At 38.4% G+C, this 17,287-nt stretch overlaps 1 long non-coding RNA gene across 3 annotated transcripts in view; it reads right to left on the bottom strand.

The window, feature by feature from the left end:
• The window catches only part of LOC112530378, a 327,141-nt gene that overhangs the window by 105,911 nt on the left and 203,943 nt on the right, over window positions 1-17,287 (bottom strand). For all 3 annotated transcript variants that reach the window (XR_003071999.3, XR_005862045.2, XR_006930999.1), the window contains one exon: window positions 12,902-12,998. This is a non-coding gene — a long non-coding RNA (uncharacterized LOC112530378). The remainder of the gene's footprint in view (window positions 1-12,901; window positions 12,999-17,287) is intronic.

Raw genomic sequence — 17,287 nt, 5'->3', positions numbered from 1 at the left:
ACTGCGCTCTTCATTTTACCTTTGCTTCTCCAGCAGTGAATATACCCCAAAAAGGTAGTTTATCACCTTTATGTAGTTTGTATGTGAACTGTTCTTCGGGGAGAAAGAGAAAGAAGAAGAAATATAAAGAAGAGGCAATCTCAGATCAATCATACTCATTTCCAAGGGATATGACCTATAAGCACTTCTGAATGGGGGGCTGCGAGCTGATTTGATTCCTTGTGTCAGAGCAAGCTGCAGGCTTACTGTGCTGGCTGCAATCAGCGCTTCCAGGACAGGCACGGGAGGGCTGTATGGGTTTGTCTCAGCTTCTTTTCCTGTGCCAGCAGCAGGGAAAGGAGGCACACAGGATTTCTGGGTGCAGCACAATGTATCTGCAGAGGATCTAAGAACAGCATATCAAAAGAAAGGAACAGAGAATTTCTCTGACACACCTTCTTCCTCTCGGTGAAATATATTTCTGAAGGGATTGCTGTTTTCATCCCTGTCTGTCCTCCACACACGGCATATCTGTTTTTCCCCATACAGGGCACTTGTTTTGGTTTTCTGAAAAGACTTTTGCTTAGAGATTTCTGCAATTCTTTTCAGTTTAGCTGAGACAGTATGTGCTACTCTAAAAGATCAATTGAAATACAATTTAAAAAAAAATCTCAGCGTCTTACAGCAAGGTCTGTTAGACTGTGGAATAGTCTCCCAGGGATGCAATGGAAATGACTTTCCTTGCAACGAATAAAACTGCTGAAACAAAATACTAGGAATTATAGAGTAGAGAGCAAATGAGATTCTTGCAGAGACTGAGCTGGGATTTAGCAGACATGATGGGTCAGTACAGGCAGTTCTGACTTTCTCTTTTTTACCTCTCTAACTCTACCTGTGTAAACAAAAAAAGGAATGCATTTTGTTTAAACAAAAGGAAAAAGTCACATAAAATCACTCCTTTTTACATACCTGAATAGTTCTCCCACAGTTTAAATGAAGCTGTAATTTCCTACATTTCTGCACCGTGTTCAAAGTCATCGTGTATTACTTTTAACAGATAAAGCTACGTTTGCTTTAAGTAATTATCCCTTTTGAAGTGGATTGTCTTGATTTAAGACTTTCTAACATTTATACGTTGTTTCACCTTCCTGAAATTTCCAAAAGCTGTGTGCATGCACATTTGCTTTTTCTGAGATGGTAAGGGTTAGAGCCTTGTCTGATTTAGTTATTAATTCTCACTGCTCCCCATCTACAAACTGTGCTACATTTCAGTTTCCACAAGCAAAACTTATTGTGCAAGCTTAGGCAATCCTGCAGAACATGCCACAGCATCTGTTCACTGTATTCAGTTTTCAGGACACTATTGCCTTCTACTTCTTCATATAAATTGCGATGAAACACAAGAACCACGACATATTCTTGTCCTGTATGCCTGAAAGAAGCCATTTTATCTTAAACGTGGAAGTAGTTAGATGTTCATGGAATACCAGTAAAGGTCAGGCTTAAAGCATTTCTCTCGTTTGTCTGGGTAAAATGTAATAAATCATATATTCCCGATGGAAGGTAAAGTCGGAGTAAAATTCTACCAAAATATAATTGGATGCTTATGAAAGCTATGGTACTCCTCTGTCTGTAATCTGCAATGCCTGATGTATAAAAAAGAAATCTCAAAAAGTGTCCTGGAAGGATGTAGGGCCAAATTCTTTCTTGTCATTTCCGGCTACTTCGCAAGTACCTTATGGTCCACCGGGCACTATAGGAAAGACTTGGTTGGACCATCAAGTATTTAGCCCTGTAAAAATGGAAGTGTGAGGTGAACAAGACACACAGATTCAAAGCCACAAGCTTTGTGTGGGTTTATCGTAAGGAAACAAAAGCTATATGCTTAAGTGCAGATGACAATGGATAGTCACATGAAAAGATCTGTGCTTGAGTTTTATAGCTGATTTTAGATTATGCTCGCCTTTCTCTTGGATAGAGGAGATCAGAGCCTCTGAGGGAGAAGGAAAAAAAAAAAAAAGTAGAAATTTCAGCTCTTAGCTCCAGGGATGTAAGGATGACCGAAATGGAACAGCTGGGATACCCAGATTTATTCTTTTAATAGATGCTGAAAAGAAGATCGCTTTGTCTTTCCCTGTTGTTCCAGTTTCAAGAGCATCATGTTGCACAAATTTATTTCTAGGATAATCAGTGAATGTCATGGATATCCATAATGAACTTACAGATCCCTCAGATGAATTCAAGGAGCCTTGGATCAGACCCAAAAGTGCAATACGTCTTTCAATAATGGATCCCTTTTATATATGAAACTGAAAGATCTGTACGAGTGGTAGGTCACAAATTTCCCATCCCCTATCTATGGATAATTTTAAGGATTTGGATCATTTTTAAGCCTGAACTCTACAGTTAGTTTGCTTTCAAGCTCCATATTGTATCTGGTTTTCCCGTGGGCTTTTATTTTCATTTGATTTCAACAGATGTTATTTACAGCTATTTCCCTCTGCTTTGGAGAAGGATTTATCATTGAGACGTATTTTCTTTTTAGTGCACAAATACATAAAATCCAGGCATGAAGCCTGACCAAAACAGCTGGAAAGTGACACTGAAATTAACGCTATAGAGCTGCTTCTCTAATCTGCTGAGCAGTTTATATAAATGCAGTTTAAATAAAATGAGGCTGCAAGCAGCAAAGCTTAAAGGATATTAAATCCTGGCTTTATAAATGATGGCCATGATAGCAGGAACTACCCCATAGTGTGCAATTTTTTTCTTGCATATAACAAGGTTATCTGGCCTCACAAGCTTCTTAGGGTAAACTTAATTAAAGTAATTTAAGAGAAAAAATGCAAAAGGAGAAAAAGCTGGCTGTTTAGGTTTTGGAAATGAAGTATCTTCAACTGTGTATATTTCTGTGAGCTAGAGGTATGTCTCCCTATACATAGTGAGGGACTTAGAGGGAGAAAGCTATTGCATATTTCTTTTTCCTACGAGTTTGCATGCACACAAACACAAAGATGGCTTGCATAAAATGGAAAATTCATTTACCTTGTTCATAGCGTGGAGGGGAGGGGCATTTCCCTTTTCCTGGGAGACGAGAGCTCAGTGAATAATAAAGGTTTCCTCCAAGAACAGAATATGCTACACATGCTGGCAATGCATTTTTCAGTGTTCCTAACGTTTCTATACAGCTGTGATTCGTGGATATAATAAAATATTGATATCTGTTTCCACAGATCCATCATGCAGCAAAAAATCTTTATGTGATCTACATTTAACATTTCTGCAATGGACTGGAGAGTGCGAGTTGTTTCTTGCCCTGGTCAAAAAGCTCTGTGCCACCCCATCTGCTGCTCCAAATGCCAGACCTCAGAAATATCACTGGATGGCAGGGCTGTTTGTAAAGGAGTGTTTGCTATTGTATTCAAGTTTCTGATTAGCTTGGTAAAAACATTTCCCTATCAGTTTATATTACTGAGCTGTTGCTGAGCTACAGGCCCAAGTCTAATCTCAGATTGATGAAGTGTATCCAACATGACATTTGACTCAATCTGCTCATAAATAATAATAATACTTTACATTTATAGAACCCTTTTCAGCAGGAGCTCTCTCAAAAGGCCTTTTTGACCTCCAATTTATCTGTTGTGACTCTCCCTGAATTAGAGGCGAGTATAATGTCTTCTACTCCACTACCACATATGGCATGGCAATGGCCATGAGACAAATTACATTCACAATGAGATTTCAACTATCTTATCTACATGATGCTCAATAATCCATCTCAGTGGATATCACCTGTAATATTATTAGGGACTCAATCACTCAGAAATCTGTCAACCATATAAAAATCTGAATGCCTGGTAAGTACAACTTCATTTTTTTTCCAAATCTGGATTCTACAAACCTCAAACAATTACATAGACTTAAGAAGGTTGTTTGGTAATACTGACTCCAGAGTAGTTCTAATTTTAAGTACAATTATCTGATGAATGAAAACATCAGTTTCATCAAGTGAAAAAAGAGGCTCCTGGACTTACTCTGGGTTTAAGGTGTTTGTTCCTCTGACTTAACTAAAGAACCATCAGAAATGGTGTCACACAGTGGTATATTTCAGTACCACATCTAAATGTTTGCGTAGGTCATATCAAAATAAGACTTCACTGTTAGGATTTTGTTTTTCCACCTTAGTTTGCGAGGCTAGATTTTTAAAGGCATGAAAGCATCAAACAATGCAGATAGGTGTTTTCAGATTCATGTGCTGTGCCTATTGCAGCTATTGAAGTCTAAATCCCATGAATAAAATCACCTTTGATAAATTGTGGAGGCTGGCTTCAACAGTGCCAATGCACAGTATCCATCTACATTCCTATCTGCTCATCATAACACGTTTTCTCCTGGTTCCTGGTGAAAGGAGTGGTACAACTTCTATTGCCTGCAAAAGCAGAACTCAGCCAAGTGGAATTTTAGCCTTTTTCATTTTTAAATTAATTTATTTAATACAGATAATTTTATTGTTAATGTTTTGTGTGCTGTTGGTTTGTGTTTATGTGCGTGGTACTGTTTTGATTTGAAAAAAATCCTCGTTTACTTAGGTTACTTTACAATAGTTTTATGGCTCATAGGCCGTTCTAAAGACAGCCCATGAAAAACTTTACAAAAATACGTGGAATACAGAGGAATGGAAAGAGAATGCATCAACTCCTGCCTGTGAAATTCTCAGCTTGTAAATGAGAGATTCAACCATAAATTCCTCCGCTGAATCAGGCAGAACAAGGACAAACTTTGCATTCAGTGCTTAGAGATGCTGGCACAAACTCTTAGTTTTACATTAAAAATGTAGAGAATCTTCTGTTTAATCCAGTATGGCTCTATTGCCCAAATTATGCCATTATATAGCATCCTGTCCTTGATAAGATGCCCATAGAATCAACAAATACCAAAAGTAAACAGAACCATAGTATTATAATACATCATAGGCAGATTCCTTTACACATCCTGGCCAGGTGTCTCTTGCAGTTTTTCAGTGCTAATGGTAGACATCCCATCTGGGGCCCTCACCGCAGAAAAGATGTGGAGCTTTTGGAGAGAGTACAGAGGAGGGCCATGAAGATGATCCAAGGGCTGGAGCACCTCTCCTATGAAGACAGGCTGAAGGGACTGGGCTTGTTCAGCCTGGAAAAAAGAAGGCTGCAGGACACCTCATCGCAGCCTTTCAATATTAAAGGAATTTTATAAACAGGAGAAAAATCAACTTTTTCCCTGGGTAGATAGTGATAGGACAAGGTGGAATGGTCTTAAACTAAAGGAGGGAGATTTAGATTGAATATCAGGGGGAAGTTTTTCACTGAGAATAATGAGGTACTGGAACAGGCTGCCCAGAGGGGCTGTGGATGCCCCATCCCTGGAGGTGTTTAAGGCCAGGCTGGATGGGGCCCTGGGCAGCCTGATCTAGTACTTGATCTAGCAGCTGGCAGCCTTGCCTGTGGCAGTGGGGTTGGAACCTGATGACCCTTGAGGTACCTTCCAATCCATGCCATTCTATGATTCTATCTATGATTCGGTGATTCGGTGATTCTGTGATTCTGTGATTCTCTAAACTCTCATAGATAAATTAAATATATACTATATAACATCTTTGCAGTTTGGTATCTGATAGCAAACTGGAATCAAAAGGTTAAGTCAATGGTTCTGACCTCGTACCTTAAGTCTGAACTACTCATTCCTACCTTCCTTCGGATGAAGCAATCACATAAAAATAAAGCACTTTCTAATAAAAACAGTAAGTGTTCAGACCTCTATTTAAGACAGAAGGAATTTTGATAGTTCTGATTTTATGGACTGTAGACTAGGGAGGCAAAGTATGTTGATTTTCTTATAAGGGATAGAAATAAAGTGAAATGAAAGCAGATGGATCTGCCCTAGCAGTGAACCATTGGATACAATACTTTGCTTCAGTGAGTATCCAAATTATTTTCAGGTAGTTTGGCACATAGGTAATTTATGTGCTTCGTTCTCTGCCTGCTATTTAGAAGCTGTTTCTCAAGTAGGGATTGTTCTCTGAACTGCTCACCTTTGCATGCACTATTTCACTCTTAACTCTTCTAATATTCCTCTTAAGGTTAACTTAGTGAAGTGAATTCAATACACTTTTTTGTTGCACTCAGAGACTCTGCTTGTGGCTAGAGTCAAACTGAAAACGGCAAGGGTGCTCCTAGGTGACTGCCTGCTTGATGACTGTGTGTCTGATGCAAGAGAGGCTGTTCCAGACGTGATATGTTTGCTGTCACTGAGCAGAAGGAGCTATGACTGCAGTGTCCCTGCAAAGAGCAATGCCATTGAGTACATTTTTGGATAAAAAAAATGAAAATCCTTCGAGGTCTGAAATACAAAAACTGACTTCTATGTGTAGTGATTTTTTTTTCATATTTTGGGATATAAAACAGAAAACTGAAGCACAAATTGTTGTCTCAGACAAGGTACAACTCAGAGTTAAAAGCACTCAATATCCTGAGTTCTCTGATCCCACAAACACAAACCAATTCTCCCCTTCCCTTGTGAAGCCTAGGGTAGAGAGGTAATACTCTCCATAAGGACAGAAGATTTTTCAGAGTAAGCAGCTGAAAGACTAACAACTGTCCACAATGGGACTTTAATACTTGGAAATCACAATACTGAATGAAGTATCCAGACTGTCTACACTGAAAGACTCAAACACTTCAAAAGATCAGGATGCACATTTGCATCATTACATCATGCCTCAGTACATTCTTCCTCCAACAATTCAACTTACAAATTAAAACAATAAAGTCAGACAACTCAAATGAGTATGGTAACAGCATAATTGTAAGGAATTTCTAGGTAACACCACCATACCTATCTGATTTAAATAACAAATACACAAACGTATCTTTGGAGGTTCTCAGACCTTTCAAAACCATCTGAAAGGGCTGACACAAGTAGATTTACAGAAGAGGATAAATCTTGGCAAAATACTGCAGAGCAGTTCAATTAACCTGCTTCAGGGAAACTTAGTTTAATTGCTGGACTGCAATCACTTCCGATAAGGTCTGTTACTAACATTATTACCTGTCTGTAAATGTATCTTCATCAGATATTCTTCCTAAGGCAACTAAATAAAACCAACAGCCTCTCATTTAAAATGAAATATATACATATACGTATTTGCTAGCATTATAACTTGTAAAGCATCCAGTTAGAGGTCAGTAACTAATTTTATTAAGAAAAATAGAGATGGTAGCTTCTTCTCCCAACAATGTTTCCCTCGATATGTGTTATTGCAATGTTCATTTTCTATACTGTTCTTCTGGCACAGAATTTCATTACTGTGTGGCCCACTTCCCACAAGCTACTCTGGTGTGCCATTTCCTGGAGAGCAAAATGAAGAACAGCATCTCACCTCATAGGTGTTAGAACGAGCTGTTCCAAAATCTGATGTTTAAGGATGTTGGGAAATTGTTTTCCCATGTTTCCCTAACATTCATTCAGTTTCAATAATGAGTTGAACAATTTTTTATTGTTCTAGTTGTGTGAAGGCACCTTAGAGTGGAGACAAACAATGTGTAACTCCTAGGGTCCCTTCACACTGTCTGGCAATGGCATTGGGTACAACTAAAGTCACAGAAGCAGAGCTTACAAAGATGAGTGCCTGTGCGGCTGATGTCAGATGAGGAAGGTAGGACATCATTTAGAGCAATGCCCTAATGGTTTAAATAAGGAGAGGTACAGCCCTGGCTAACGACACAAATATGTACACTGCATTGCTGGCAGCTACGCTTTTCTTGATATTCACGACACCCAGATTAAAAATACCTGTTATGGAGCTGCAAGAATGCTTCTGGGAAGTGTCCTTAGAATAATGAAAAACAGGCCTCTGTGACTCTCTGGTCTCCTTCCAAATCCTTCTATCAATAAGAATGCCAGTGAAACGAAGCTATTACTATAGCAGTATTCTTCCAGCTTTTAACCTGTAGCTAAAAAGCTTTACTTTGTAGTGAGTACTCCACTCCAACTTACTGGCTGCATCCTCAGACTCTGAGGTACTTGCTGCCATGTTTTAGGCAGAACATTGGACGTAGTAGTAGGTTTCCTGCTTTTAACTCTCACTTACAGGAGAGTGAAACATGATTCATCTCAGTAATTTGTTATTGTCAAAGCTGGTATCAGAAGCAGCATTTTCCAATGCCTTAGTTGAAGACAAGGTGTTGGTCTACGTGGTTATTCAGTTAGACATGGGAAAGTCAGTCCTACATTCATATGTTTTAATGTTGTCAGATATTTTAGGAGAAAAGTGCCTAGAGGTTCCTAGCTGCACTATACTGGGATTGAGTGTGCACGATAGCAGGCAGTGCAATGCAGTCCTGATACCAATACTGAAGCTATTTCTAAGGTGCAATTCATCTATGAATTCTACCACATGCAATTTGTACGTATTTATGAAACTGCATAAAAGCTTTAATTTTTTTTTTTCCCAGATGTTAAGCCTATCCAGTATAATCACTCTGTAGTGAATCTATCTATTGTTAGCATGAGCACTGAGAATTTACAGCTTGAATAAATTTTTGTTACCTAGGGAAATTTACATATGTAAATTTAAGCAGCAAAAATTCCCAACCTATTGGTATTGAAGTTTTCTTGCTTTGTTTGGTAAAAAAAAAAAAACAAAAAAAACCACCTTAAAATAATTAATCTTCTATAGAGGCACATTTTAGCAAGATGTGCTATTTTGGAAATAGACAGCTAAGCTTTGTTAGCCTGCAAAATTTGCAAATAGATGAGAACCAACTTTTAGTAAATGAGATAAGGTGATAAAGCATGTACCCTTTAACTAATTGTAGACATAATGCATAAAGATCCCATGAAATGACTTCTGTTATGCTAGGCATTAGTATAAATTAGCTCAGCTGTGAGAATGGTCTCTCTCTTCTTAAGAGCTGAATAGATTTGCTGTGACACTATTGTAGAAATCTCTAGAGATGCTCTGTGGATAATGATGAATATTGAATTAATTTCCAAAACTACCCCAAAACTTTTGACTCTTAGTTGTATTACCAGCCTGACAAACATTATACGTAATCCTATATCTTCTGTTTCAATATCAAAGCACACAACATAGTCCTCATTCTCCCAAAGAACAACTAGCTTAATCAAAGGGATGACTGGATTCTGCAAGTGAAGCTTTTTAAAATGCAAAATTTTGTTTAGCAAACCCAAACGACTCTTTATGAATGTGACACCTGGTGTTTGTCCAAGGAGTCAGGAAAACTATTAGCTCAAAGTAAAAACGTGCAATGGGTGATAGGAGGAAAGCCCGGGCTGGTGGAGTTCCACATCTCCAATTACAGCACACAAGGGTGGCTAGTAAACAGTCAACATCTGCCGTCAGTTTTTACAGAATTATTCTTTTTATAGCATGTGCTGTCTTTGTTTCTCTCATGCAGGAGCACTTGACATTTGTGACCACAGTACAGTCTTCTGTATTGTGCTGAAGAGAAAATTTCATTTGTCTCTCAGAGAGCTTCCAGATCAGAGCTATCAACAACGTTTGAGCTGACAACACACAAGAACCATTCTCAGAACAAGACAGCTTACCCATGGGCAGCTGTAACTGAGCAATAATTGCATATGTACATTTATATTCTAGAGAAATGGAAAGTTGCTTGCAGAGACACGTGGTCAGCAAGGTACCGGCACACAAATACAGAAGGGAATTCAAGTAGGATTCCCATTTTGTCGTGCTGTGGCTTGCAATAATCTTAGTCTGATTCCTATTTGTCTTTATGAGAAGGGCTTGTGAAGAATCCAGATGTAATTAACAAGGTATGGGGATGCAGGGCAGGTACTGAGGTCAGGCTCCAACTCCCACTTACGGAGAGTCCCACATAGCAAGTCTGGTATTGACAGTGACAAATTCACCAAATAGGGTGCCAGCTGTTGTTACCTGTAACCCTCCAAGACAGTGAGACCTTCTACCCACACGAGCATACTCATCTCCAGTGGCAGTTTAATACAAGCTTAACACAAGACTACTTCTACCAGAAGTTTTGCTTTTCTTTATCAAGTCTGAACATGTGGCAGCAAAAGTAAAAAATCTGACCAGGAGTGGATCTGGAAAAGTGTCTGTCAGCTAAAACAATGAAACTAAGACCGGTTACCCACAGAAAGAAACAGCAACTGTTCTTTCAGAAAGCCACTTACTTTACTCACTGTTAACAGCAATAGTTAGATTAGTAGGTTGTTCTTCTATGGAGCATTAATTAGTTAATCAATCAATCCCTGCGTACCCTATTCCCCAAGAGGCAGAACATTCACTGTAGACAAGATTCTGCAAACACAAGCAGGGCAGGGTACAGCACAGTAAAAGAAACGGGTACAAGAAGGTATAGGGAGATGTTGTTTACCTATAAGCTTATAAAATGAGCACTTTAACTAGGTCATGGTTTTGTAGCTTTTAACATGGGTTTAGAGATAATTGTTTACTTCATAGTTAGGATCCTCTTATAAGCCTTTTCTTTTTCTTTCTTTCTTCTTTCTCATCAATAATAGCCAAAATTTCCAGAGCTCAGCCCACACAAGCCTCTGAGGAAGCCACAAATAAACAGAGGTTCAAACAACTTTTTTCTTCTCTGTTATTCAGCTTCTCAAATTATGTAGTCAGGATTGCACCCGACTGTCCATGAGACTGACTAAAGTTGTTTTAGGTCAGCCATTTATTAGAAGACATTCAGAAAAACTTGCATGTATTTTCCTCACCAGAATTGATTTATATTCTGAAAGTAATATTTGTTTTCAATTTCTGATGCCTATTATTAGCTAAAATAATAATAATTAAAAACACAACACAAACACCAAAAACACAAGCAGAGGGATATAAGTAAAGTGTCATTTTTTTGTTGTTGTTTATTTCTTTGTAAACATGAAGATTAAATAGATTCATAGAACTACCCAGATTGGAAAAGACCTCTAAGGTTATCCAGTCCAACTGTCTACCTATCACCAGTATTTCCAACTAAACCATGTTCCTTGGTACAACATCTAAATGTTTCCTGAACGCCTCCAGGGATGGTGACTCTATCACCTCCCTGGGCAGCCCATTCCAGTGCCTGACCACTCTCTTGAAGAAAAATTTCCTAGCATCCAACTTGAATGTCCCCTGGAGCAACTTGAGGCCATTCCCTCTCATCCTATCACTGTTACATGGGAGAAGACGCCTACCCCTACCTCACCACAACCTCCCTTCAGGAAGTTGTGGAGAGCAATGAGATCTCCCCTGAGCCTCCTCTTCTCCAGACTGAACAAACCCAGCTCCCTCAGTTGCTCTCCATCAGACTTGTGCTCCAGACCCCTCATCAGCTTTGTTGCCCTTCTCTGAACATGCTCCAGGTCCTCAAGGTCTTTCTTGTAGTAAGAGGCCCAGAACTGAACACAGTTCTCGAGGTGTGGCCACATCAGGGCTGAGTACAGGGAGATGAACACTCCCCTGATCCTGCTGGCTGCACTATTTCTGATATATGCCAGAATGCCATTGTCCTTCTTGGCTACCTGGGCACACTGCTGGCTCATATTCAGCTAAGAGTCAACCAGTGTGAATCAGTGTGAAATAGCCTTGTGCAAAATATAGTCAACTTCTTTTTCTTAAAACTTCCTTACTTAGATTTTAATCTAAAAGTATCTCGTCACAGGAAGATACTTGAAAATAGCTTTCTTAGTGCAATATTGTTATAGGAGGTATTTGGTATATCTGCTCCATTAAGATTACTATTTAAGATATCAATTTCTTTTTTAATTGCTAAAAAGCAAAGCTTCAGAAATGATGGTTTATTTCATGTTTGTATTTATAGACCCAATAAGAATGTCCTTAACGCATATACGGTGGAAGAGTTAAACACATTCTCCATTTTCCCATCAGATTTTTAACTCTGCTCTGAATATATCAGGCAGCACAGCTCTGATTCCACTAGGTACTGGAACCCACCTTTGACACACCAGGTTTTCACTGTTATTCCAGTCAATACTAAAGAGTGAATATAGCCTGGAGACATTAGACTGGCCTCTAAACCAGAGTATCCCAGCCTGTGGTCTGCAAAATGCCTGCAGTTTGTTAAACATCAGAACAAATTTAAAATGACGAGGACTGGATGAGAAGAAAAATCCTATTCATTATAGCAAATAAACAAATGAAAATGAAGGAAAGCAGAAGTACTGGACAACTAGTTAGAGTTTAGTCTATTTTTTGACGGTGAATGTAACTATGCTAACCACACAACAACACCAACATTAGTCATTTTTTTCTGTTATCTGCTCAGCTGCAATTTTGACATTCTGAGATTTTTCTACAGGTTTTATTTGCTCAGTCTGCATCATTGCTGTTACTGCTGAAGATTTTAGCACTAGCACATTACTTTGTTAATCAGCATAGCACAAATACAAGTATTCCATGGAGCTGTTTGTAGGATCACTTTTCAAAACAGAACTCTAATATACGTTAAAAAATTATTTTGCATAATCTAAAATGATCACAAAATTCTAATGACACATAAAGAAATATTTAAGACTACAGTTGGCTTTTAGACTCACTTAGTCAAGACTAGTTTCTGCATGAGTGTGTGGCTTTCACTTACATTTCTGATCCACTTAAATCATTTTTAAGCCAATTTCAAAAAATTAGAAAGAATCTCAATGTTGTAGACATCAAATTTTCTAAAACATTACTGCAAACAGGTAGCAAGATACAGTAAAAGATCAGATGCCATCCACTGCCAACTGAATGTGCTATATTGTGACCTCAACCCACATTAACCCTGAGGAATTTACAGAGGATAGAGAAGTACTAAGCATCCTATCCCAAGGAGAGAAAAGTTTGAGTCTGCACTCAAATTGCTATTGAAAGTGACATAAAGAATCCTACCATGATACTCCAAGCCACAGGAACTCAAACCTTGTAGTCTCCATTGTCCACCAAACCTCCTTCTCTGTTCTGCTCAGCCATGTTCTGCTCCAGCAATCTGCATGAAAAATGAAGACATGAGAGAAGATCCCTTTCTCTGACATATAAAAGCATGAGTCTCTGCTCTGGTATCTCAAAAGATTGTGAAAACCTTGTAAAAATTGTTCGATTTCATCACATTATCACTTATCGCGGTACAAAAACTGTTTTGTTCCTGATTTCAAACTCTGGAGCTGAAGGCATATGGGGTATCATGTCTCAAGCAAGTGGCCTGAAAACTAGGAAGATATTGGTCTTCATGCTCATGAACTACACTTTCAGTTGACTGAGCCATCCTGCTTTGCGCTTAGTATGGATCTACTGAGAGGAGCTAAGGAAAAAATATAAAATAAAATGCTGTAAGCTTCTCTTTGTCTTCCTCTTCAGTTTCTTTATAATAAAGACAGCTAAGGAAGATTTAAATCCTAGCACAAATTAGAATTGCTCCAACCCATAGTGAACTGCCAACAGCATCACTAGGTTGTTCCAGCAGCTACGGCACACACATATGACTCTCTTTCTCCTAGGAATGCCCTCCATGCTGAGAGGTAAAAGAAGATATGAATAATATATTGCATCTAAGCCACCTAGGTATTTAAAGTCTTTAGGCTTTCTCTTGTTTTTCAGAAACAGAAGACAAAAGAGAAAAAAAGTGCCTTTTTTTTTTTTCTTCAGTAAGTATAAGTTTTTATTTTTTTCTCTTTTCTGTATTTTCATCTCCTGGCTAGTTAACTAAAGTGTAGCACAAAATACAGTTTGTAAGAAACCATGAGACGTAGTGTTCACAGACAGAGAAGTGGCTGCAGTGAAACCTGCAGAGCATTGCTGTGAGAGGGAAAAGAGAAGGATTTCAGGATGACTTTATTAACCATTGCCTTTTTTACTTATCTCTGATTATACTTTCATTTTTTAAGAACTTTCTCAGCCTTCTCTTATTTTATAGCACAGCTGCTGAAAGGAGTAGGGATAACATCCATCTCTAAATCAGCCATTTGTTGACTAGCATTTCCTTGGGATATTACAGATGAATTGGTTACCTCAAACCTCTTCCCTGAGCTGGTAAATCTGTCAGAGTAAATCATACTGTAGCAATGTTTCTGAATTTTTCATATATTCTTTACAATCATTTTTGAGCCCTCTGGAATATGTTACCAAAGAGTCAATCCCAAGACGCATTAGCATACACGTTGGTAGCATAAGAGCAACTTGGATTTTTCTCAAAGAGTATAGACTTGCAGAATTAATTCTGCATCTTACTACCATCCTTTTAACTGCACTCCAATCCCAAATCACCCTCCATAGTTTCAGCAACAGAAGTCTGAAAGACAGCAATTTGTCTTCTTTTTTTTAACTTTGGCTGTGTCTCATGTAACAAGAGCACTGACACCTGCATTAGGAACCTGCAATCACTTACAGCAAGGAGTATTTCCACTTTCAGGACAGCAAAGGAGGTAAAAAAAAGATGAAGACTACTCATGTAACTTAAAAAACACAATGTCTGCCTCTTTGTTCTCACTCTACCTTTCTTCTTCCCCAGGGATGTCAAGCATAAGCAACAACAGAATGTAAATCACTGCAGAGCAAGTGGGCATCTTTACCTGTGCTGATTGCTAAAAAAACCTTTTGCTGCTCATACTTTCTCATAACCTTTGACTTGATCACGTCCAGTGAAATCCAGAAGTATTCAACAGCACTGAGCATAAGGTTAACTTGGGACACTGATCTTTTGGTCATAGAGGTCATGTAAGTAAGAACTTAGGTAATTTGTTTAAGTAAAGATGGTTGTTTGTCAGTATGAATCTACAGTGTTAACTTTCTCTCAGCAGCTAAGAACCTCTGCCCACAAGAAACACCAGTGATGTAATTGAAGGGGGGAAAAGCAATAGATTCTACTTTATCAAAATTAGACTTTTGGGATGTTACTGAAATAAAATCAGAAAGTCAAAACAATCAATACCACTAACAAAGTATTTTTGACAACTTTTCTTTTATTCCTGAGAAAGATGGCCTCAACCCCTCCTCACCAAGAATCATTCTTCTATAATTTAATTACTTGTAAACAATTGCGTAATGTTTGCACAAAAAGTTTCTCCCCTCTGACTGCAACCAGAATTCCTGGCAGTACCCTTTACTTGGCGTGCTTCATCAAATCTGTTCTAGTAAATTACAGGCCTCTCCTCAACCTTTTCCCGTTCTCTCATCACAAACATTTTCCTTCAGCACCAACAAACACCTCTTGAGTTTCTATGCCTTACTCTAGCTCTGTAGGCAGAACATCAGTAGCAAGCAAAGACTCAGTTTCCTGAAGGTGCAGTATCTCACTCCTCCATTCCCACCTCAAATTCCACGTGCTCCAGGGTGGGAATAAAATAGCCATAGAAAGCAATGTTTGGAAACTGCCAATGAGCAAGGAATTTATCGTGCAATACAAAATAACGTGTCATAATGGTATTTATAGAGTTTAAAACTTTGCTTGTACTAAAAGTACGCTAGTAAAAAGTGTGATCAGTACTAAACATATTCTGCACACTAGGAAAGGCAAGCTGTATTACGCTAAATAAAGCTATTGGATTCAGCAATTAGATTTCTTAATTATGAAGTAATAAAGTAAAAAAGTTTAAAGTAAAAAACAAATCCACTAGAGAATCGATGTTCCATTACCTATTTAACAAGTAACCAAAATCCCACACTTCACCTTACATGTATATTTAGAACAGTTTTTCCATAGGACTCAGCATGTTTTGGGCAAGGATCAACTTGCCCAAACTTGAACTGAGAACCTGAAAGTTCTCAGGGAAAGGACAAGTACATATCCATCCTACAACAAACCAGGAGAAAAAGAACATTATGAATTCTTCATGTCTTTTTCTGTGCATACTAATTAAAGTTTCCCGAAGAATATAAAAGACTGAATTATTGTGTTTTGAGTACCTCCCCTTTTAGAAAGCTTTGTGTAAAACATGTAAGTGTAATAAACAAATTTCTTATGTATGAAACTGACTGTGTTCTCCCCTATCATCTGTAAGGGAAAGATACTGGAATTGTACCCCTATAAAGCAGGGACATAAAAACCACCACCACATTCAGGGTCCCTTGTCAGACACAATCAGAGCCAGTCTGATTACATTTGTTACAGAAATAGAAGAGCATGTGACCAGACCACAGAACTACATGAAGATAAGGTAGAAAGGAACAAGGGAGCTTCAGGCCGATCACTGGCTAAAGGGACATTGCCAAAGACCCAAACTCGTGGGGGTGTAACAGAATTTCTAATTTTTAACTGATGGCTTTAATTTTTTTGTTAAGGCCAGGGAATCCATGAGTTCAGGACATAAAGGAGCCGTATGAAAAAATAGATTCTCTACATCTGTGCCCTGCTTCTAGATTGGGAAACTGATTAATGGGCTTGAAAGACAGCGAAGGAAATCACAGCTGCAGAATAAAAATAAAGCCAGCTAGTTAGCAGCTTTTATCTCCTAAAAAGGCAGGACAAATAATAGAACTCCACCACACACCAGAAGGTTTTTCATACTCAAATACTGCTGGCTCACTTCTACGGCAGAGTGAGCACAAACGGTGCGGTGTGGAACAAGTTACAATGAGCTGGTGAAGAAGGTAATTAGCAGGAGTGCAAAACTGCAGGCTATTTCCCTTCTTCCCACACATTATTTTAAAAAAGCACCATTGCATGACACATAACTCCCCCTGCTACCTACTTTAATCTATATTCAAAGTACATTAAGCAGGTAAGGTATGGTAAAATTGTTCACCCAGCAGAAACTAAGTAAAGATGAACAAGGAAGACCCATTCATCCTTTCTTCCAAAAAAAAAAAAAAAAAAAAAAGAAGTGCTAGAAGGTGTCAAGGAGATGGCAACTTCAAAACAAGTATTATGTTTGTCACATAGTGTGTAAGGAAGCTCCTTGACACAGAGCGCTATTGAGTTCAAAAATTAACCTGGGTTCAGAAAGCAATTTTGAAGAAGGAAGGAAGGAAGGAAGGAAGGAAGGAAGGAAGGAAGGAAGGAAGGAAGGAAGGAAGGAAGGAAGGAAAGAAAGAAAGAAAGAAAGAAAGAAAGAAAGAAAGAAAGAAAGAAAGAAAGAAAGAAAGAAAGAAGGAAAGAAGGAAAGAAAGAAGGAAAGAAAGAAAGAAAGAAAGAAAGAAAGAAAGAAAGAAAGAAAGAAGGAAAGAAAGAAAGAAAGAAGGAAAGAAAGAAAGAAGAAGGAAAGAAGGAAAGAAAGAAAGAAAGAAAGAAAGAAAGAAAGAAAGAAAGAAAGAAAGAAAGAAAGAAAGAAGGAAAGAAGGAAA

Source organism: Gallus gallus, chromosome 1 (genome assembly GCF_016699485.2).
Source record: "Gallus gallus isolate bGalGal1 chromosome 1, bGalGal1.mat.broiler.GRCg7b, whole genome shotgun sequence".
Classification (NCBI taxonomy): domain Eukaryota; kingdom Metazoa; phylum Chordata; class Aves; order Galliformes; family Phasianidae; genus Gallus; species Gallus gallus.
Note: the sequence above shows the minus strand (reverse complement) of the source record. Positions and strands in the feature narration are given on the sequence as shown.